Genomic DNA, 19,958 nt, shown 5'->3' on the forward strand with positions numbered 1-19,958 from the left:
ATTTTTTTCCGCATTCTACTCAGAGAACACAAATGAGTTGTAAAGAACAGCTTTAATCATGACCTGTACATCTATTTTAGCATACGTCTTTCCTCACTTAAAAATTTAGGCATATTTTTTTTCATTGAGTCCAGTTCCATAGTCGAAGTGTATAATATGCGATTGTTTTCGAATTTCTGACACAACGGTGTGTATCATTTCAGTATCTTTTGTAAAATATTACCATAGTATGATATGTAATATGCATAAACTCTTTACTTGAATAAAAAAAGCTCGAGTACAAACTGTTACGTACTTAAAACGAGTGGTCTCATCGCTTCTCGAGTTTCTCCTTGACTCTTGTATAATAACCCGTTATCTATTCCAATCACTTATTATCTTTTACTAATTTGAGTTTCAAATTAGGCGCATGTATCTATCTCTATGTATTTTCTTAATGCGTTGACGTGGCCTGTGCGACAATTTCCATTAAACAAGATTTTGATGTGTGACGTAATGAAGTCATATATTTTCTATTTCACTTCGTGAAACAGGGAAACCACCAGCAAGATCTAAGCAGAACATATGTATGCCTCGCCAGAGCAATCGCGATCCACTTCGCTGGAGCTCTGCTCATTAGAGAAAACAGTGGATACTTCACATCCCAGTTGCACCTACTTCCAATCACATCAACCTCATAACGACATAGTGCACTAAAGCGAGACGCATAAGGATCCAAAAATTACAAGACAAAAGCATCGTAAACTCCTTTACCCTTCGCATTGAGAACCAAGAACGACAATGGTTTCAAGGACTAGGATGAAGAGTGCCGGAACGAGCTGAACGCACTTTGCAAATGGCCATTGGGCACCACTGTCCATTTCCGTGGGTCGTCGACCCCGTTCCGTCCGAACTTTTTGCATCATTTAAATAAGCGTCTAGGCCCGCAGCCCGTCAGAGCTCTTCCACGGTACTTCTTGCCCGCTCGTCTTGCCATCGTTCTTGTAGCCCGCCTAGTAGCTGTGGTGGTGGTGGTGGTGGTGTTATTAAATTTGAATTTGTCCGTGGATGCGCATCTCGGTAGATGTCAACACGGAAAGCCTCTCCTTGGCTAGGAGTCTGACGACAAGCTAAAGGAGTAGCTTAGTGGACAGGATTGGGGTAGATGGTCCCCCGACGCCACTTTGTCTCGTCTCGAACGTTCTCATATGCCTCTAAATGCTTGCTCGCGTAAAATCTTCTTCGTTGCGTACCGACTTTCGCAGGCCACCACCGTAGCTAGCGCTTAATGGCTCTCGAATGAATGCTTGTAGGAAGAAGAGAAAAAAGAGAGCTTTAAGGGAGTGAACAATATCTTCTCAGTTTGGGCCTGCCTGCCTGCCTGCCTGCACGCATGTCTCCTTGCCGTTCCTCCTTAAACCGATGACCAGTCGTCCCAGTTCGCTTCTGAGTTTCGGGCCGCAAACTTTCTTCTTGGTGCTGCTTTCGGTAGCCGCATATTGTATGGAACGTTCTGGCTTAAGTTTTCGAGACACCATGCCTTGACGAAAGCAGCAGAAGTCCGAGAGAAAGAAAAGAAGCTTGGCAGTTACAGTGTTCGCACCCACGATAAGGACCCTTGGAGGGAAATCGAGCAGCTTCAAGATGCACAGAAGCACAGAAAAAGGACAAGTAGAAAAAAAAATATGAGGATGAAAAAAATGGAACAAAAACAAAAAAAACCAACCAAAAACCTTTTCTAACATCTTTCATATTTTTCCGTTATACACGATCGATTAGTAGATGTCTAAGCGCAAATATGTTGGATATCGTACACCATAATCAGTCGTTAAATCCCTACATTGCTGTAAGAGGATTTTTATTGGCATATTCTTCTATCAGTCTGCAAACATCCGGCAGAACTACGGCTGGTGTTGACAGACTGGCAAAATAAGCATATGCCTTTATTTCCTGGGACAAAGAAGAAACGGCAAGCAGACGAGTACCACTGGCATATCTACGTATGAAACAGATAAGGCCAAAAAGTGGAATAACATCTGGAATCTTGTCACAACGGTCTTACCTTGCCTTATTATAATGCTGTCTTATCATAATAGACATACATAAGGATTTTCACTGATTGACGCCCACTTTCACATGTTTCAACCTCAGTCTCTTCTGCATATTTTTACATCGATAATTAATGCCTGATAACAATTCTGTTACAAGCTTATCAGTGTAAAAAAGCTTTTCACTAATTGTGCTTTTCATTGATTTATGAACTGTCAAATCTTGTTCAACTCTTCATATTATATATTATTATAGCGCTATCTATGGTGCTGCTTCAATGAAATCCACAGTATTTTTTTGAAGAATATACTACCCTTCGTTCTTGGGTTACTCCGTAGTCCTAATATTGGTTTGGCTATAAAATATTCCATAAATTATCCTGAAAGCCAGCAAAGCATTGCATTGCTAGCTTTGATATATATATATATATATATGTATGTACAATTTATTGGTTATGCTACTGGTGGTTTCCGAAAACGAGCGCATTTACCGTATAGAGTAAGATATTACCAGCATCGTATCAATAAACCATGTTTCAAATCCCCAAAAACGTTAAAAATTAATGTTAGGCTTATGTGCGGCATTATTTGCACTACCAGTTCGATTGAAAACGCAATGTAGCGGCTGAGCTCACAATGGCTGTGGTGTTATCACTGTAGCTTTTTAAGCCTTTCGTTGGATAGAATGGTACTTGGCAAGACGGCAGCTTAAAAAGAAATGCAGAACGTTTAACGAGAAATTGTTTGCGTTTGATCAGCAGCTTTTGATCTTATTCGCGGTATCATTCCCTATTTCGCAAGGGTATAGATTGTAAATGCTCGACTTCTCATTGGCCTTTCTGTTCGCTAACAAACAAAAGCACGAAAAGAGCTGCAAATTGAAAGAGAAAAAAAGATGTTCCGCTATAAATTCCTAGTGATGATAATGCTTCTTCATCGTCGAAGATGTATACTGGCTCGATCTGACCTCCACACACCAAAGCTGGGCAGTGAACGACAATGACAGCTCACCGGCTTTTGTGTTCGTAAAATAGGCAGCGGCCGAGCCGCCGTTAGAGAGGACGCATCCGAGTGCGTGCCGCAGAAGGATAAGCGCGGACGCGAATAGCACGTAAACGCCTTCTTACGGGCCCATATTTGGCCTGTTATATATATATATATATATATATATATATATATATAGGTGTATACTGAGATATATGAAAAGAAAGGAAAAGAACAGCACCACCGTTTTGCGACTCGCCAAAGATCAGACAGCCTCACTTTCGGCAATCAGATCGTTGAGCAGATCGGTCCCCGCCATTGCCATAACGGTAGAAGGCGACACAACAGGACCAGGGTTCCTTTCACGGCAGTAAACTCTCTGCTAAAATGATTCGATGTAAATGTCAAACGACAAACAGAACGCAATTCTATGTCTCGATCCACAGTGCTATGAACCCCGATGCGCAACTAGTGCGGGTGTCTGAGCTGATAGGTTGGTTCTTGAATGTTTGGAACAGATGGGGGACGCTTAAAAGAAGAACGAAAGCGAAATATACACAGCAAGTACACGTTAAACAGTCAGAATGACCGACGAAAAAACAGACGCCAAGAGGGCGAGAGCAACAATAACACTCACAACGTGTTATTACACTAGATATACAAGCTGTTACAAAGCATACATAGATGTACTCTGCGTGCTTGTTAGGCTCGATGCGACTATCAAAACCGTATAGGAACAATGGCCGGAAGCAAAAAGGCCCCATCCTGAAGGCCTACGTTTTTCAACAATGCCGTCAATATTTGACTTTGTCTCAAATATGCTACCGTCTCAAACCCGGGAACGGGAAAGCATAAAATAAAGATTAGAAAATCAGCATCAAAAATCCTAGTATCTAACAAATATTCATTTAATTTTTAACTTTCTCTATTAGTCAAAATTTTTATGAATATCACCGTTGTCGACTACATAATGTCTGTAATATTAGATAGAGCTTTGACTAAGAAAAATACTAATAAAGTTCATCTTTTGATTGAAAAAAATAAGAATAGAAAACGGGCATTTCGGATCAAAGCATTTCGGATATCGAATCCACTAAACGGCCAGAATAAATCGAACTCGGTCGGTCTCCTACAAGAGGTATTAGGCTTTTTTTGCCTCATATCAAGGCAATTTAAGGTCTTCACACAAAGCTTCGCTAGTTCAGAAGCCATAAGTACGAACAAGCCGAACCTTACTTAGCCTCGATAGATATTCTTTGGAGTTTGAGCATCGAAGCTTTCAACATACATGCCCTTGGTCAGACGTAACGACCGCTGTAAAATACCTAACAAATATCTGAGCTTCATTAGATCAGCTATGATCTTTTAGCGTCAAGTTACTATTTGCTATTAAGCAATATTTCATTTATAAACAAACGACGCCATACGCTTTCGATTCATAATAATGAATCGAAATAATGAGATAATGAAATAGCTAGAAAAGCAATTTCTATGGAAGAAAAAAAAATTCAGCAACGTGTTTAGTTTTCCGATATCTTAACTTAATTAGGCAAGTGTAAAGAGACTGTCAAAAAGATCTTCAAAAACTTATGTGGACTTCCATGCCACACCTCAACAGGATAATTCGTTCGAATCGCATTGAAAGCTCGAAAGTTTTGGCAGCAAGGTCAAATCGAGGACAGTGTTAGTAGTTTCGGCCCGTTCCTCTAAACTTGTTAAAAATTTCATATTATCTTACTATACCATCACCTATTACTATCGCTGACTAAACTAAACCTGTGAAAATTGATTTTGAATGTGCCGCCAAAAAACATGGGCCCGCTGCATGATAGAATAAATTTGAATTAAAAAATATTTTCCTCGTTTTTACTACGAGTAAATAATTTTTCACTTCACAAATAATTTATAGTTTAGTACAACAAATACTATCAAAAGTGAGCAAGACTGCACAAAGCGGTGCAATTAGCAATATTTAGCACAATGATAAGATTCAATATTCGGTGTTCTTGCGTGAATGAGTACTTTTATTTTGTAACCTATTTTATCTTGCTTGTGACGTAGAAAATGAGAATTGTATTTTGGTTCTTGTCAAGGTCCAAAAAAATGAACTAAAAAAAATCAAACCATCGATATATGTATGTATGCTATGTACAGGCTAGGCCCATTAAGCCTTAATATCCACAAGTGTTTATTTGCCACGGTCTCCCTAATTTTTTTCCATTATGCACATGCCTAAAAATGCTTCACCAAGTTGATAAACTACTTTCCAAACTAGTATTGCCATTTTTGTGAATTTTCCATGATGAATGAGTATTGGCTCCCACGTATCAGCGTATCCTTAACAGATTCATAAAAAATACTTTTGTGGTCGCCATTAAAACGATCTTATACTATTGTCATCTATGTTTTGACCATAATAATTCAAGTTAAAAGAAAAATGATACTTATTAATTGTCTTTTGCTAAAGTTAATGCGTTCAAAGGTTGTTTAAGCTACGTAAAAGTCTTGTTTTCGAATAGAACGTGTAACGAATAATAAACAAATAGTTAAAATAATGTTATTATACACCGACTTGACGCGTCAGAAACATTTAAATATTTCTTTTTGAATTATTATCTTCGCTAATGATATTATTTTATAGGACCAAAGTCGAGTGGTCGTCGCCACGTGACCGATGTAGTAATGGTAATGAAACAAAACGGGGCTGGTCATTGCTGCATCACACGCGTTCCACAGGCGTTTTGCTATTTTCAATCATAAAGTAAACATAAATATAAAAAAGATGAGTTTCCTCAGGCTGAGGTCTAAGTCTGCTTTGTCCTTTTCTTCGTTGATACTAAACGTACCCGCATCCTTCGCTTCTCGCCTGTCTTGCGCTAATTAATTCAACTAATTTAATTTGTCAATGTTTCACTCAGCTTAATGTTAGCCGTGGTATACGGCGGCGATTATCCTCCCACAGCTTTCCTGCACGCCCAACGTTCTGTAAACTACTCTATCAGCCCGTTTGAACAAAAATGGGTTTGATTCGTATTAGATTTAGCCTAATTTTTCAATAGATAATCATCCAATTGTTGGTCAAAAGGCCGGAACTCAATTCCATTTCATTGTTAACTAGGCAAACCGATATTTAAGTTTTCACCCTCTCCTCGGCGTTTTCAACCCGAAAACTTGAACATGTATCGCATTTCGTCAAGCATCAAAGATCTTGGTTGGCAGCAAGAAATATACTTGTTACATAAACTACACTGTGTAAAAAGCTTTCATCTTAGTGTCATTAAAGTAAAAAGTGTTCGTTTTTTCAGCCTTTTCCAGAGTGAAGTATCAATTTCAGCAACATAATTATATATATATATCGATTGACGTATGTAATGGGTGTCAAAAAAGTCGTACTTTACATAGAATTTTTTTTGGTACCTTGATTATTCTCGTGAAAATCTTTAAGAGAATACTTAAAAAAAAAAAAGAGGTACAACAAAAATGCTTGCCATAGCAGGCTCTACAACTTTCCACTTAACAACTGTCAGAAGTTCACTTAAAACAGGCACTCAAACCTAGTTTATGGAACATCTTCAGCCCATTGTCACGTAGAGGAAGGAGCTTTCGATTGGATTCAAAAACGAGCCTCCCTATATAAAGCTCGTACCTTAGTTTTCTCAACTTTTTCATATATGTGTGAACAATTCCTGCAGGAAAAAAACGCCTAAAATCGCAAAAAAACGATCGATTTACCTAAATTAACATTACACTTCATGGAGTGGAAATATAGAAAATACTGCCGAGGAAAAGTATTTACTCAATCGGCGCCATTTGAGCGCAGTCCAACTACTTTAACAGGTCGATTTGGGTCGGACCAACAAACCAACCGAGACAGATTTTTAGTAGTACATAGAGAGAATAGATAGACAGTTTGTAAAAATAATTTTAGTTTTAAGTTCCTTCGACTGAGCGCGTTGAAGACAAATTAGCAACAGTTTTGTTCCCATCAACTCATTGGCAGCAGGTGCTCAGACGTAGGCGATTTAAAGAAGAGAGTAATACAGCAAGTGCTCGAACGTGTTCCAACTGCACGTTAAGATACGGTAGCCAAAGTCGGTGTGGCCGTCGACCCGTTCATACCCGACATGAATTTATCTTACGAGACGAAATTTTACAACACTCGATACAGATGCACTTAGGTAGGCGCTGTGGCTCGGAAAGATGTATTGTAGTTAGCGTGCCACGCTCAGTGTTTTGGCTTTAATCGTTTTCGATAACGGTCCAGAAGGGACGCGCTCCCTATTGAGAAGATTACAAACGACTTAACCCCCTGGGTAAACCATTCTTATCAAAAGTGTTTGAATCTATTGCAAATACCGCTTCTAATATTACACATCCAGGATTTGCCGAGAAAACGTGTAAAAAACATATGTAGATGCTTTGCTTCAGCTCGGCGGAGTTATAAATTGTTCGCCGAAGAGTATACATGCATCCTCTTGCACCGTGGTTAATGTAAGTCCACATGACCTGTGTTAAGCGTTGTTTGCAAACTTGGAAAAGCTAAATACACCATGTGTCACGAAAATCATGAGGTTGGAGGTATCAGTTATAGAAGGGGTCTTCACTCACCTGGCGGTGTTAATTCGTTCAGGCAGTTTGTTTATAGGGAAGAGGGGAGAGTTTATAGGGAAGCAAAATCGTTGCTTCGTGCAGCTTCCGAAGGTCCAGATCAGCCTTCTTATCATGGCCATGGGGACAAATTCATGCACATCGATCTCAGCAAATACAGGATAACGACCGTGGTTGACAGCGAAATCACTGACAGTAACGACAAGTTACGTCAAGAAACAAATTATAGGCGACGAAGTTCCGATTATGTTGCGCAACTACGATTCGCGCTCTCACCTGATCTTTCTCATGAAATCTCATCAGGATCAGACAGTAAATATGCTGGATTTAATCAGCATATACTGACAAATCAGCATGCATCCCAGCAACAAGGGAAAACGCTACAAGATGATAATCGCTAGGATTTTTTTGGACCTCAAGAACATTAGAATAGCGTAAACCCTCTGCACTCTGACGATAATCAAAAAGTTGAAAACTTTCCTCGACTGTATAATTGCGTGTCTTAAAAACACAGCTAGCTTCACTATTCTATCAGAAAAACACGTATTTTCCATTATTACATAATAGTTTTATCACTCGCTCTACGCACTCTCGATAGCCTTGCAACCGTACGTAAATGTAACTGGTAGGGCACGTTTCAAAAAGCCGTGTTCAAGAGCTACTAGTTAACTATATAGAACAGTCAGATTGTCGTCAGTCGATAACCGGAAGATGGAGTCGTTTCTTCCTGCCATATAGCAGTTTTTTTGCTTGCTGATTAATTTGTATCGTGATATGATGCACATAAGCGGTAGAATAATGCTCGTTACGTATTTTAACAAAAAATATTTTTTTGCAAGAGACATGTAGGTTGCGTGGGCACAACTAGCATGACCTGTGTTTTCAGAACTTCCATGTTTCGAATCTTACGTCGGGTATCGCCGATTTCATCCGGCATGAAACGAAGTGTGTATGTGCCGAGATTTAATCCTAGACCACAACGTGTCCCTTACCCCCTAGGATTAGCATGAAAGTACGTGATCTGCTAATCTACGACGGGTAATCACAGTGACTATGAGAATGCAGTGAGACCCTACACCGAGGTGTCGTTCCAAATTATTCTTATCAATAAGAGGTTCAATCGATCAAGCATTATTTCCATATTATTAGTTCCAGCTCTTCGAAAACAGAAACCATTGTTTTTGTCTTAAAAAAACAGCTTCAACGTGTGTAGAAGTGCGTATCGATCTAGTATTTCAGTAGTTTGAAAAGTGCAAGATGGACAAGCCAGTAGTATTGTGAAGTATCACTAAGGTTTGATTCATCTTGAAGAACCGTAGCAGCTCATAAGTACTCGAATAACAAAAATTAACCTAGTTATAAAACACGTTAGAGCTCGCGTATATGCTAGCAAAAGCTTAAGTCAGCAAAAGGGAAGAAGCGTCGCTGAACTGATTGATAATCGTGGGGCTCGTTGGCTTATCCGTTTCTGGTTTAGTTGTCCTTGCCCGAATTTGATAATGTATCCCTATTCGTACTCGTCCCTTGAGGCCATCCATTCTCCGCTGTGACCCTTATTGCCCCCTGCTAGTACGTCTTCACTGTTGTCACAGTGAACCTCTATCCTCTATCTACTTCGGGATTTGTGAAAGAAGCCGGTGCCGTAATAAAGGACACCTAAGATCATCCAGGAAGGGAAATCAGCGAATGAATTAATACTCAAGAATGAACATGATAGTGTGACATAATGACAGAGAAAGGGGAAGAAGTGTTTTGAATGGAGGAAAAAGATCGACTTCCGCTCGTTAACTTGTAAGCTCTGAACCTCATCCGCCGCCCTTTATCCTTGCGCTGTTTTGCTTTTCACGTAGCTTGCAACTGCTCTCTCTATATCGCTCTATGTTTCGCCCTTTCTCTCTCTCTCCCTCTCTTGGAAGCGGGAATCTCCACGGCCGATTGCAGCATCCGCCACTCGTTGCCGCCATTGCGACGGAAATTAGCGCAACTTCCCAACTCAAGAATAGGGCAAGGGAAGATGGGCAAGGGAAACGACGTCGCCTGCGAAAGAAGAACAGCGCCAACGAAACGAAGATGAGAATGAGAAGGGAGAAGGAATAGATTGCTGAGCAATGGTTTAGGGAAAATGGAATAGGATGGGTTGTTACACATAAAGAAAGCGAGTCGATTGGAGGCTAGGAGCAGCGAGAGGGAGAAGGATGGAGAAAGAGAAAGGAAAAGAAAGTAAGCAAGTGGGCGGTTGAACGAGACGGCGCCGGTAGAAAGATACATCCTTGAACTCAATCGAGCGAAGGACACTCCAATCCAATTCTAGAGCAGCTCCTTCTCCCGCAAAAGAAACGAAAGTGAGAAAGATTCAAGAAAACGACGACGAAGAAGATAAAGAACCAGTCGGCAGAACATATAAGTCAGGCAAAGAGAACGAAAAAGTCAAGCGCACAGCGGAAAAAAGAGATCGACCAGACAACTTATGGACTTTATAACAAGACCGACGAATACGGCCAGTGACAAAGAAGAACATTCTTGCTGGGGCGTTCTTTAAGAGTGAGCTCTGCTTAAGGCCGACACGGAATAGACGACTGCACGTTCACGGAATGAGCAGCATGAAAAACAGAACTACGATAGGAAGCATACTTCCTTACGAAGAACATATTCTGTGGTATCTAGGAGAATGTCTATTGTGGGGGTGAGCACAATGTCCGTTGGAAAGGACGACGGTTGTGTATGAGATGTTGTTGCACTAGATAAAAACTATGCCTTTCTCAACAATTAATTTTTGAATGAGAAATATGAGGCGCCGACCGAGGCACACATTTGTGCCAGTTTAACGCCTCTGTAAAATCCTAGAGTACCCTAGGCTTCTAAATTTGAAAGCGATTGAGAGGAAATTGCTTCGTTTAGGGCTGATATTCGATTAACCTCGCTAAGTTTCAAGCACCTGCTAAGAGGATAGGCGACGTTAGCCAAACTGGCTGAAATATACTTACTACCTAAACAGAAGTGTAGAAAAACTTTTCAACAGCTTAGGTTCTCTAAGTGATAGATCAAAGTAAGGGCACATTTTCTGAGAATTAGTGTTATAAGCCCGTTTTGAACACTAAAATGCCTACGTGAAGATGTATCTTATCCAGCCTCCCCACAGAAAACAGCTAAAGCTCATGAAGTGACTATAATCACGCTATAGTTTAATAGGTTAAATAAGGTTTTAATAGTTTAGAAAGCGTTTATGAGCATAGAGATGCTTTGTTGTATCAACCAAAAAAAAGACCAGTGTATTTCTGTCTTTCTGCATATTTTCTCATTATTATTTCGACTGACCGTCAATTCAATAACACAGTATGTACTTATAAGTAAGCTTGAACGGAGCACTCCGTAGTTAGAATTTGCAAGACTTTCAAAACGCTCAAGTCGATTCCCTGTGTGACAATCTAAATATTGGCCCAAAATTTAGATAATATGAAGTTGCAGGACTGTCAGTGTATTACCCATAGCGTCATCAAGGTAGCCATTTAGACGTATATCCAATTTTCTTGCTTTAATCGTCCGGAAAATAGGTGACTGAGCTGTACGTCGTTCAACGTAGTCTGTGACGTGCGATTCATTTACATTACGGAACTAGAAGAAGAGACCAAACAGAAGTGTTCTTTCAATTGCTTTCAAGTCTTACATTTAAGAAATCCATACCAGTCACCAATGGACAGTCACAAGAACATTCGATTTTGTTTGCTGTAATAAAAGGTAGCAGAAAATATTTAATAGATAAACATTAATTTTCAAGGAGATCAGCTATAGCAACGTATACTTTGAAATATGTACTTATAATTTTATAAGGAAAAATGCTTACTAAAAAAAGGTTGACTTACATAACATTTATCTCCAAAGCCTATCCTATTTTTTAGTAATTTATTGGAGTAACGAATATAAAATACTATGCATAGAACTAACAAGTGTAACAAATTGTACATTTACGTCACAGTATTCTTCACTCAACGGTTTATCGTCATTTATGGGACAGCTGAATGATTTGACGTGAAGGTCTGATCCTCATGCAGATATCAATATCGCTATAGCTGTTATCACTACTGTTGTTACTTCAATACAAAAACGCTGCTTATCTGCTAAGAACCAATCCAAGTATTAGCTTTGCGAGAAGATACCAACTGCTTAATGTCATTTCTTATTTACCCTTAAAACTTGGAGATACTAAAAAAACGCTCGCTCTCTCCTTCTTTCTGGTCAGGTCGACGTATACGGAGACATAGGCGTCCCACACCCTACGCAAAGTGACTCAATATAACATGGTTTTTAACGGTCATGGTGTCTCTTCTTTCTAAGGATCTAGAAATCTCGCTGCCTAACTGTTAGAAGTTGTTAAGTAACTCACTGTTATGTTTACAGTTACCGTTCGCCGGAAACTTGTGATGAAAAAGGATGAATCAGGATTTACTAAAAAGCCGATAACTTGTTAAATTTAAAATGCTTTACTCGATGGATTCCGCATAAGTAATGATGTTTATCGAATTTTTCAAGACAGCCTCGGAAAAGTCTTTTCTTTTCTTTTTGTCGGCACAGTATAAATTTAGAAATAGCTATTCGAATAAGCCAGTGAACTTCTATATAATTAACGTGATAAACAACATCGCCCATCTTACATTATTGATATATAGACATTGATATGCATAACCAACAGCGATAGAAAAATCAAAAGGAACGAAGTTTAGTGAAACTTGTGCTCAACTTGCTTCGCTAGAACGTACAGCATCACACTACTTTGCAAAGTCGCCAAAACATCATACTGAAATGGACGGACTGCGTCGCCGCTGCGGCGAGTGAGGGAGGTTTAAGTGTTCTAACTCTATTGGTTTGTGTATCCTAAAGGAGTAAACGCGTTGTAGTAGTAATAATCGCTTGGCCTACTGGTAAGACACAGAAAAACAGGGAGAGAAGGTAAGTGAGTGTCCTTAGTGGCAATGAACGAGTCGAAGACAGGAGGCTCTTGCGTGCATAGTGGTGATCTCATAGGCTCCTCTTAGAGCAGAAAGCCTCAGAGCGGACCTTGGCTGTGAAAGCACAACGAATTCGCCTCAGAGAAAAGAGCGAGGGAAAGCGTGATGCGACGGCTACGAATCAAGGATATCGAGCTCGAAGACAACACTTGCGCGGCCTTCGTTTAGAAGCTACTTTGGCGGTGACAACTGCTACGTTTCGCTAATGGGGCGCAACCCCAGCGAAAGTTCCCTCATCTAGCATTGAACAGGACACTATTTACGTTAGCGCCGGGTGGACTAAAATAACCTTTCCCTTTAAATATTAGCTCAAAAGAAAAGCAATGTTACGGCCATTCCTGAATAGACTGCGTAGCGAAGTATCTAGAACAAGTAACATTGAGCATGCAAATGGTCCGCGCTACACCCGATGACATGCGTGTAGTCAACAAATAATTGGAAGTGAAGTTTCAGTTTGCACAACATGCTATACAACTCTGAAGCGTAGATTTCGATCAATGATATACTTCAAAAAATCTTTTTATGCTTGCTCATTGTGGGCATTTTTACCCTGGTCCAATCTCTCGGATCGAGCGGTTGCATTAACGAACTTATCCCAATGACCCTCTCGATTGTAGGTTATTAGTAGCCAGGAAGAAATAACTTGCGAAGCTAGATGGTGAAATAATCGCAACCTTGGGTATAACAAGATTACTTGTCTTCTGCACTTAAAGATGCAATAACTGAAGAATTTTTCATTATATTGGTATACATACGCCTGAGAAGTATATATGTTTATATATATGTATATAGATATAGATAGGTACTTCAGTCAAAGCGGAAAACTTGTGAGCAACTGAGTTTGCTTCTGAAGAATAGGGTATAGAGAAAACACCGCCTTTTAATTAAAGCCTAGTGGTCCAATTTTGGTCCTTGAAAGCCACAGTGCCTTGATTGGTAATAGGTTAGAATATTGCGCAAAAAAACCTTAAGTAGAAGCACAGCATGTGAATGGTGCAAACGTTTTAAGAACGGGAATTGGACCGCTCAAAGCTAGCAAAGAGGTGACCAGATGTTCAGGCCCAAAGAAAAAGAATGCATTGCCATATCGAGAAAGCTTTTTTCTCTCGGTCAAAAGCACTAATTCATATGCAATGTGTTATGCAGTTGTAACCCAAATACTAAAAATGTGCGAAGTGAATAAAAAATGGGTTCCCCGTTCATCGCCTTCAGTCCAATTGTAAAATAAAGTATATGCCACATGCAACTCGCTGAACTTTAATTGACAAAAAAGCCCGCCTGATGCGTATAGTCGCTGTAAATGACATGGGTCAGTATTAACCGTTAGCCGTTAGACGAGAAAATGGTGTCGTATTGGCTACGCCGAATAGGTTCAGACGTAAAATGATGGCAGTATCATTCATCACGCAATAGCCATCTGCTGCTATGAGATAGAAAATGAATGCAGCCCGTTATCTCGGGATCCTTAAGTTGGCACAGCAATCGAAAACACGTACGGTGGACACTCGTTGACAAAGCCAAATCGTCCTTCAATTACTTTCTGTATTGAGCAATAAGGATATCCAACAATCCGCTTATTCTCTTAATCTAAATCAGCATGATTTCGAGGTTTCTGCATGCCTTAAAATGGCAGCTGATGAACAAATATATCCTAGCATCGATTTGCTTCAAGAAGTCATAAATGGAGAAATTATGGCGAATGGTAGGCATATGGCAGTCCAAAAGTTGTCAGAGCGCTAGGACAAGCCTGTGAAAAATTAAACAGGCTATTTCTAGCACATATAAAATGCATGATCATTTTAGCCAAACTAATTCAAAAAATTCAATTTCGATGTCCATCCGATTCTATTGTAAAAAGCCTGCATATAGCGGTTCGAGCAATGATTTGCGACTATTCTTATTGTATTCTTAACGTTTTTAATTTTCAATTTTATATTTGAATGTGTAAAATCTGTAGTATGTTAACGTTCGTAGTAGTAGTAGTTGTTCTTGTCAACTTACGATTATACATGTAACAACTTCAACAATATTCTTGTATACGCTCGGAGTGAACCCAGACTGTACAAAGTTTGTAATCCCGTGTTAAAAAGAAAAGCTTTCATAAACGATCTCGCAATATATTATATATCTTTGTCATTGTGCAAGGTTTCCTAAAAAGTGCAGCTTAGGAGACTATACCGCATGATATTTATTATAGGATCATTCACACTTTGAACAGACGTAGTTCTCCACGATTCGCGGAAGCCCGACACACTGCACAGCGTATCGCAAAGTCTAGCAACCACAAATCGCATCACGACGTGACTGTTTGAAGGATCCTACACGTGTCGTCTCTTATCGCTTCAATTTTGAGAAAATAGAGATGGACTTCCGCGATTTTTTGTTGCCCATTGCCGTGATTTTCCTCGAGGCAGCAGTGTGCAGAAGGTTGAAGCTCATTTTGAGTTCTACGGTCAAAAGCGGCATGTCAACAAGGAAGCACACGACTCCATTTCGTTGCACGGCGCAATATCAACACGCGTCTAAAGAGCCACTCCTTCAATCGAATTAGGTGTTCAATGTTCTCTTCAGCCAAATCCTACTGTATTATCGATGCCATGCGCTGCTTTCAAGGTACCTTTGAGAGCGAATAGATAGCAAGCAGTCGACGTAAACAGGCGTTATGGATTTTAGTAGTAGCTGCCGCAGCCAGCACCTTCCTGTATCATTCATTTATGTGCGATATGAAGCTAAAGCCGTTGTATAACCTGAGCAGCCCTGGATGAGAGTACTTATTGATGTATTTTTGGGACGTGCCCGATATGATTAGAGTATCATAAGCGGCCACTCTATTTTCCTGTTTGAACTTCATCGCCTCTGTCTTAAAATGTTTACCTTTAAACCGGTTTACGTAGTGGCTATGTGTAACCTAGCCAAGATTGCTGTATCTGTAACCTGCTATTTTATAGACTTATCGTTTGACTAGATCGACAAAGTTTCTAGTCCCACGAGTCTTCTCGGGGAGGTCCCTCAACAGTGAAAACAGAAGAAGAAGGCTTACGTCGTCTCCCTGTACCAGTCCAGTAGTTCGAGAGAACGCTGATAACTCAGAGACTAAATTGTTGATCATCAATTTGCTTTTTGAAGTTTTGCCGCTATAAAACCGAGCACACATTGAATGATCTCTAAGCTTGCGAGGGCTGTCATTTCAGTATCCCTAAACACAGAGTCAAATACTCGGTTGAAAACCACAGATGCACCGTATGCGAATATATTTGTATTTGTAAGACCCTCATTGATTGCATTCGTCATGAGAACATTACATGCCATAGTTTTTGAGTGTTCCTTCCTAAATCAATTTCTAAAGCAATCGCGCGTTTATTAAATTATGCTTGCTTATATAGATAGGACTTGCTTAACTTTTGTGACAAGGTTAGAAAAGAAGCTTGTAGCACATGCTGTTCTTCACCATTTCACGCTACAATGCGGGCTACGTTGGGCCTTCTTTGCCTTTAGAGATGACCAATATAGCGCTGTTCCTCCATTGATTGCTGTTACAAGTTGCTCTTAGCTCAACTTATACGAAGGTGTTTACCTATGTTTAGAAAAACATCATTTTATTGCATGAACGTATGAACTCAAGAATTCGAAATTTTAAGATAGCAAATTCTGCCAAGTTGCAGCAACTTGCCGACGAGGGTACCGTAGCGTGCCTTGCACCACATTTGCCCGACATGTAATATGATAAAACTTATATATTTCAAAGCGTGTCACTGTGTGACGGTTCGTTCTACCCGGCGCAATTCAGGTCTCATTTGTCATGCGTCCAGTATTATAAAGGCAGAAGCCGTTTCCGTATTTCGCTTCGATGTGCTGATGAACATCGAATAGGTAAGGAGTAATGGGGAGCTTGAGCTTGCGTCCTTTACAAACAAATCCTTTACAAACAGCGGTGTATTACATAGAAGATGCACGTATCTGTTCAACGACAAACAATGCAGGCCTGTCGTTCGCTTTAGGAACGAAGCTTTGTCTCAGTCATATCTCTCGAGCTACTCGAGTACTACTCTCGAGTCTCCAGACAACTTGGAGACAATCGGGGCCACCTTGATTTAGGCCAGCACCCTGCGCAAAAGAAGTCTCGAGGACGTACATATTTGAAGTAACACTTCGAGCTATTCGCGCACTTCAAGATCGTTCTTCCTATGTAGAACGTGTCAGAAACAACACGAGGGCAAAACTTCATGGCTTGCGTACTGACCACGTTTATCAACAGTTCAGCTTCATTGTCATAATAGGGTAACTTGGCGAGAGTTTTCGAAACATGATTCGAATTTCTGTTGGTGTTGATACAGTCGTCAGCATGCAGCAATTTCTTTTACTTGTCTCGCCGGATATTGCTTTTTGTACTTTACGGGCGGTGCTAGCGCCGTTAATCATTGCTTCAGGCGGCTGTTTCCCTACATGAAACGAAGTGTGTCTATGTTGGGGTTCGAACGTAAACCGTCACGTGCTGCATTGTCACAGGTACGCCTGATCTTTAACGCGGAGTAGCAGGTCATTCAGCCACAGATAGAATATAAGAGAGCTCTATATATATAAGAGTAGTGATCACCCTGTGGTTGGACGAATGGCTCCATCTAAGCCATTTCGTTATTTATGTTCGCCGACTTTTCCTGTAGTATTGCCCTAATTAAATAGAGCATGTTCTGTGAGAGCTCGCATTTTGCAAGCTTAATGAAAATTTTGTTTGGGGAAAACATATAAAACGCGGATTTTAAATCTACAAGTACAGCAAAAGGCACCTACTTTGGCCTGCGACAGACACTATCTACCTCAAACAGCATGTTACATGCCCTATGGGTGGAATATCTTGTGCGAAGCCCATATTCTTCAACCGTAATACGTACACAGGTTTACAGGAATTTCGCCAGCGGAAGTGTGATGAGATGAATTAGAAACTTGTAGCAGGAGCTTTTTTCCCACCTGCCCTCTATGAAGATGGCCTAAGCGGATTGCTTTTGTTTTTGTGTATAACGTTTGGGAGGGCTCCACTCCGGTTTGTCGGCAGAAGTCTATATCATAAGTAAGGATTGACGAAACCTACTAGACCTGTCAAGTACAGGAACACGTCATACGCACTTTTGAAGTACTCATTGCGGATTAGGTCCTGTTCAGCCACTCTGTTCGATCGGAGCTGTTTTAGAATGCCCAGCACTTCAAACACAGAGAACTCAGCACCCAACTCCTTATGCATCATAGATGTTTGTTCATTTTGTGCACCAGCGTATGAGTCGCAGAATGATGCCCGCCTCCGCGAAAATACTTCTCAAGTACTTTATTAACTTACAGCATGGCGTTAAACTTTTTTCCACACCCTTTTGTATGGTTTTCTTCCCACTTGTATCACTAACCTGTTCTTGTTCAGTGCGTTTCAGAGGTACTGCTAACTGCCGGACTTCAGTGTTCACTATTATCAGCTCTTTAAAAAGTTATAGAGCGATTTCATAGTGGGATCGTAATGCTATCCTGTAGTGGGTGGCACCCAAAGACTCAGCAGCGTTCGTATTTGGGGACTATTCGGTTTACCAATCCTCGTGTTCAGGTTACCAGCAAGTACAAAAGCGGTAGCCCGTGAAGGGCTACATGCATGGCACGAGAGATCTCGTCGATCAGTATAGTCATTTTCTTACTTTTCGGAAGGCGAATGCGTGTTATTGTGATACTACATCTACTGCTCCTTAGTATTGCTCCATTATCTTATTCGAAGGTGGCGTCTATTGTACGACTGATATTCTGTGTAGCTTTTTTTACCTAGTCCGAATGCGCATTCAGAGTGCACAGTTTTTGACTATTTCGATGTTCTCAGCTCAGGCTTTTGCTTTATGGCCGACTTTGAGGCCGATTGTAGCTACTTTGAAGCGCGGTTCGTTATAACGATTTATCAAGATAACAAAACAACATGCATACTTGAGCCTTCGCCATGTGTCTAGAAATCCGCTAAAAAAACAAAGCTTTCAAATTTACTATAAAATACTATATTTTAGTATTGTATGTATTAAGTGTCTTAGCCACTTCCAAGGCTTTCATCTGAACTTGGAATACGGAAATTAAGCAAATTATCAATAAAAATTTCTGGTTTTAGCCACATGCAATTTCAAGCTCACCTAAAGGCCACTGGAGCGTCGCTAGAAAATTGAGACTCGGCTAATCAAATTGATAAAAGAATACACAAACCGCAAATAATGTGAACGCAATACACTTTAGAAAAAAAAAACAGAGTGTTTATACTTTTAGCCTTTTCTACCTCTCTTACGATTTAAGACTGACATCTACGCTCAAATGTGTATCAATTTCTATTTTTCAACCAAATTTGTATGTCCTAATTTAGTGAGCCTGTGAAACAGTTTTGTTTGGCTTGCCTTTTCAACATTTAAGTACTAGAATTGTCCTGAGTAGCTAATTTCAGATACTATGATAAATGGTAGTTTTCAACGCGCGCGTCCTTTTACATAGACGTTTTCTAAAAAAAAAAGATGCTTTTTTATCAGGAGAACAATTTTTCAAAGAAACTCTGCGGCTGAAGGGGCGCTGCCTTTCTAAATGTTATATTAAATAACGAATAAGCGCTGCCGGCTTCGCTTTTGCCGCTTCCTGATCCTCAAAATCTAAATTTAGGGATAGAAGCATAGAGAACGCTTGGATTCAAAACATGACGAGTTCTTGAATAGCACCGAGATCGATCCTTCCTGCGTATACATCTGGGGTGCAGAAAATACAATTTGATAAGGGAAACGAAACCTTTTACGAAATGTTCCACCCGAGGATTTCGCCACGTAAACTTTTAAAAAATAAAGTTGAAAATGGACTTGATAGTCAAACATCTATATTTTACTTCGAATAATTAAGCCGTTAGGCATAACCTCAGACAAATTGGTCCCAGCCCAGAGCGAAGTGTGTCCACGTCCAAATTCGAACCATACCGCTACTCATCTCTAAGTTCGGCAGACTAGCACGTTCTGTAAACATGCACTGCGCTAAAACGGGCCATAGTCACACAGATACACATCAGCCGCAAAAATAAATATATCGAAATAACGTTATAACTAGTGAATCTAAATCCATGAGGTATTAGAAAATCACAATTACAAATTGCTGTTGTAGCCTTTACAATTCCCGTAATATCAGGAGAGAGATTAGGCTTAGTTATAAAACTACTTCGAAAAAAAAGGCTTCGAAAATCTTTTGCCACTGAGACCGCGACGCCATTTTTTACGCACGCAGGAGATCGGGTTTTAAGAGTTTCGACTGGAGTTCCCTGTCGACACTATCCTGATCATTTTCTCGACTGTTTTCT

The sequence above is a fragment of the Varroa destructor genome, unplaced genomic scaffold (assembly GCF_002443255.2).
Source record: "Varroa destructor unplaced genomic scaffold, Vdes_3.0 BEIS01000004.1, whole genome shotgun sequence".
Lineage (NCBI taxonomy): Eukaryota > Metazoa > Arthropoda > Arachnida > Mesostigmata > Varroidae > Varroa > Varroa destructor.